This window comes from Euphorbia lathyris, chromosome 9 (assembly GCF_963576675.1).
Source record: "Euphorbia lathyris chromosome 9, ddEupLath1.1, whole genome shotgun sequence".
NCBI classification, from domain to species: domain Eukaryota; kingdom Viridiplantae; phylum Streptophyta; class Magnoliopsida; order Malpighiales; family Euphorbiaceae; genus Euphorbia; species Euphorbia lathyris.
This window is the reverse complement of record NC_088918.1, coordinates 65899368-65904096: the sequence shown is the minus strand read 5'-3', so window position 1 is coordinate 65904096 and position 4729 is coordinate 65899368. Positions and strand designations below refer to the sequence as shown.

General features: G+C 36.9%; 1 non-coding gene across 1 annotated transcript; it reads right to left on the bottom strand.

Annotated features, from left to right (window-relative positions):
* Nucleotides 1-500: 500 nt before the first annotated feature.
* LOC136207612 (5S ribosomal RNA) lies at nucleotides 501-619 on the bottom strand. Its single transcript, XR_010676744.1, has one exon. It is a non-coding gene; the product is annotated as a 5S ribosomal RNA (ribosomal RNA).
* Nucleotides 620-4729: the final 4110 nt, after the last annotated feature.

The window sequence follows — 4729 nt, the reverse complement described above, 5'->3', positions numbered from 1 at the left end:
CCAAAGCTTATAACCCCATGGAGCTATCTCTCCAGCCTTGGCTCCAACCCACTTGGTTTCTTGTAGACACATTATATTTATTCTCCTCCTCTTCATAACATCTATAATTTCAGCTAATATTCCTGTCAAAGAACCTATGTTCCATGTCCCAAAGCGTAACCTACTACCCTTACCCCTACCCCTACCATTACCGTGGACTAGCTTATTTACCTGCAACCCTTGCATATTTGACACCACCCCCGGGTCTTGGGGTGGCGCGCCGCTTCGGGGCGACAGCCTAGCAACCCTTGCACATTTATCACTACACCCGGGTCTAGGAAGTGCAGCGCGTCGCTGAGTAGGGAACGCCCTAATGATTTTTATAGTATGGTTCATGTCATAAGATGTGGCTAAGTTTTACGCTGGCCGCCACAAACCTACCGCAACCCTCCTCCTTTGTCCGGACTTGGGACCGGCTGTAAAGGCCACCAAGTGGCCCTCACAGGCGGAGTTAAAGTTTTGGGGTGCAACACGAGGACTTCCCAAAAGGTCACCCATCTTAGTACTACTCTCGCCCAAGCACGTTTAACTTCGGATTTCTGATGGGATCCGGTGCATTAGTGCTGGTATGGTAAAAAAATGCCATGTCTCGTATGTGCAACTATAGCTGATCCATTCCATCAGTTCAGTAAATTGTTACATTCATTTTATTAGGAGATCAGCAAATTGTGCTGCTCACAAACTTACGCGATTGGTAGGTGATGTTTTGTCTAGGGGCGAGTGGCTTTCTGTCGCTCCCGCTTTTCTCTATACGGTTCTTGCTGTTGCTGCTGATCATTAATTAATTTTCATTTTTTTGTGTCAAAAAAAAAATTCCATCAGTTCAGTAAGTAATATCAAGAGCATTTAATTTAAAAATTATAGTTCAATATCTATAAATACATCTCACATGCTGCCTTTTGCTTTTGGAATCTCTATATTTTATCCCTAGCCGGAGCAACTAACAGAGGAGAACAAGCAAGCATCGGCGTTGCAGCTGAATGCCCCAGCACAGGGTTTCTGCCACGACGAACATGACGCAGGGGCTGATCCAGTACCAGCAGCAGAGCCTGCTGCCAACACCGCCGTTGCTGCTCTTTCCAACAGTTAAAAGAATGGAGTCCGTTTTCCACAGCCGCGCCAGGCGATAGCAGCCTACCATTCCATAGCTGCTTATTATGTTGCCCCCAAATCACCTACCATTCCATAGCTGCTCGTTACGTTGCCCCCAAATCACCTAAAGAACCATAGCCGCGTTGCCCCCAAATCACCTACCATTCCATAGCTGCTCGTTATGTTGCCCCCAAATCACCTAAAGAACCATAGCTGCTTTCTCCAGCCACACTACAAGTGGAGGAAAAAATCTCGAACTCCGCATCAGCATCCCAAGGAATTGACAGAACTACAGAAGACCAACAAGAGATAGCAAACAGGCATTGAAAGAATAAGTGCCATGTATGTTCCACCTCCGCCCCACAAATAACACATTCTAAAGAGACGTCCATATTCCGGAAATGAAGCCGCAACTTTGTTAGTAAACAATTGTAGACAGCTCGCCACACACACAAAAAAAAAAACTTAATTTTAGACGGTATATGTAAACCCCAAACCGATTCCCAACCACAAACGTTAGCTTAACCATTGTTCAACTCGTCATATGCCTTGTATCCCGACTTACAAGTATAATGGTCATTCTTTGTAGGGAAAAGTATAAAAATAAACCTTGTGGTTTGGACCATTTTCAAACATGAACTATGTGGTTTAAAAGTTTGTAAAATGGTACCATGTGGTACGTTTCGTTAGCAAAAGCAGTCCAAATTTTAACACCGTTAAAACATTGATGATGTGGCAACCTTGGTCAAAAAGTCAGAGGGTCATTTTTGACATTTTCTCTCTTCTTCTTCGTTGTTCTCTTCTCTCTCTTCTGAAACGTCGATGATGACTATGGTCTGTTTGTTATCATTCATATCTCCGATTAACGAAGAAATGAACGAATTCGCATGGAAGGATGAAATTGATCATCAAATTTAACAGAACGATTCAAAACTCATTAACCATAACTTTCTTCATTGTCAAACCTTGCTTTTCAACTCTCTCCATTAATTTTTGAAGCTCTCTCTTCATAATTTTAATCTTCACCTCTCTAATTATTCAATCACCAGAAGAAGACGACGACAAAGAAGAGAAATTCCGATTCCTTTCGTATCATCTTCATCATCTCTGAGACGATGATTCTCGTATGCAACAGTTTCCATCTCAATCTGCTTTTGCAAACAGCCATTATCATCTTCTGTGTTTCAGAAGAGAGAGAAGAGAACAAAAACATTTGGAGCGGTGGATATATTTCTGGCAATAATTTATCCTTTCTTCTGTCATAAATAAATTGATTTTTTTATCAAAGAATTCAAGTCTTGTCCGGTGCTGTTGAGGGGGATTGGTTTTTGTTGCTGTTGATCAGATAATAGAGAAGTGGGAGCAACTTCAGATTTTTTTGGCTGCTAAAATGGGAATTTATTGGAAAAGTGGGCTTGAGATTATGTCGCCGGTGATTGAGAATTTCAGGATGTCTCGACGAAGGAGATGAACATCGATGGTGAGGTGAGAGAAGAGGAGAGATTAGAGAGGGGAAAGATGAGGTGTCACTTGTCAATTGGGTAAGATTTAAAATTTTAAAAATATAATAAATTAGAAAATATAGGATATATAAAAGGATAAAATTACCCTTTAAACCTTTTGACTTTGACTACCATCTCAGCATTTTTAACACACAGAAATGCTTATATTTACTAACAGATTGAAGTACATGGTACCATTTTACAAACTTTTAAACCACATGGTTCATGGTTAAAAATGGTTCAAACCATAAAGTTTATTTTTATACTTTTTCCTTCTTTGTATTATGCTAAATCAGACTATCTAGCCCGTGCCTATGAGACAAAATCATATTTGAGTAAAATAATTTAATGATATTAGAATCACCTTTCTTCTATTGAATTGGTTTATTACAATAAAATGATTAAAAGATCATATTAAGCCAAATATATATTCAAAGTTTACTTCATGAAACAGGAGCTTAATGTGATAAAAGGAAAAGGTTAAAGATTTAATAAGTTACATGTATGGATATTGTTACGGTTTGCTGTTGGAAAATGTTGTTTTTCCAAAAAGCAGAGATTTCCTACTTTTGTAAAAGGCTATTTTTCGGATGTAAAAGATAAAACCTAACCAAACACATAAAATCACAATTTTAAAGTGAAAATGCAAACAAGAGCATGAAAATGAACAACCAAACATCGTCTTAGTAGGCGCTCACTGAAGGGAGGGAAAGGGGAGAGTAGCCCCTTACAATCTTACCCTTACCGTCTTAGCCTGTGATTCCGTCATTGTTAATTCGATTAGTCACTTTAATTTATTTAAATTGACCTATTGATCCACTAAATTTTATTATAATAATCTATTATTCGCTTAACTTGATTAAAATGATATCGTTTTTAAAACACTTTTAAAAGAAAAATCACTAAAAATCTCGCTCCCATCTCGAAAATTTCTAGATCCTCCACTAGTCATAAGTAGGGATGGCAACAGATAGAATGCCCCCAGATAATACCAATAACATACCCTTACCAATTTATTTTTTAAATTACCATCTCATTACTCTAAACGGTTTAATTTTCAAATCTCATACTCTTCTCATTTAATTCGTAAGTACCCATGGGTACCATTACCCGTTCGTAATCAACACACAAAAAAAAAAAAAGTAAATAACAAATTTAACAAAACATAACTTTAATAAATCATTCACAAATTTAACAAATATTGTGAATTTAAATATTCTAAATTACTCAAATTATCAAGAAATTAAAGCACACTAAAAATAAATGGGTAATTAATTTATTAGTCCCTATATTTTGATAAAACACACTGTTTAGTCCCTATATTTTCAAAAACACATGGTAAAGTCCCTAATGTTTTTCTCAGTGAACTGTTTAGTCCCTAACGTTTTTCTCAGTAAACTGTTTAGTCCCTGCCGTTAGACTCTCATGAAGATTCTGTTAGTCAATTTGGATTTGCGTTCTTCTTTTCCTTTATTTTCCTTTCCTTTAAACTCTAATGCATCTGAAATCAATTTTGAATGTTCTTTTTCTTGATTTTCTTCTTAATCGTTCAAATTCGTAAGCATTGTATCGGTTCTTTTTCTTATTCTCCATACAAATAGCTTCTTCTTCTAAATTGGATTTCCTCTTCTGAAGTTTGAAGGTAAATAGTAAAGGGTAATTTCGTCATTTCTGAAGTCATAAACGGTAAAAAAATCTAACAAACAGACGGAAGGACTAAACAGTTCACTGGGAAAAAAGTTAGGGACCTTACCATGTGTTTTTGAAAATACAGGGACTAAACAGTATGTTTTGTCAAAATATAGGGACTAATAAATTAATTATCCAAAATAAATAGTTAATTTTCATACAATGATAATTTTCACTTTAATATATAATAGGTAACGAGTAGTGGATACCCAGAGGGATAATCCCATATCTGTCTCATACCGATTACGAGTAAAAATTTTTGAACCTATACCCGCCTTGAACCTTTTACACAGAGTTTGGATAATCCTATTAGAATCCGGGATAATCTTAACCGTTGCCATACCTAGTCAATAAGTAATCATTGGAAAGCTACTAACACTGACTAAGAAAACACTATCAACAAACCG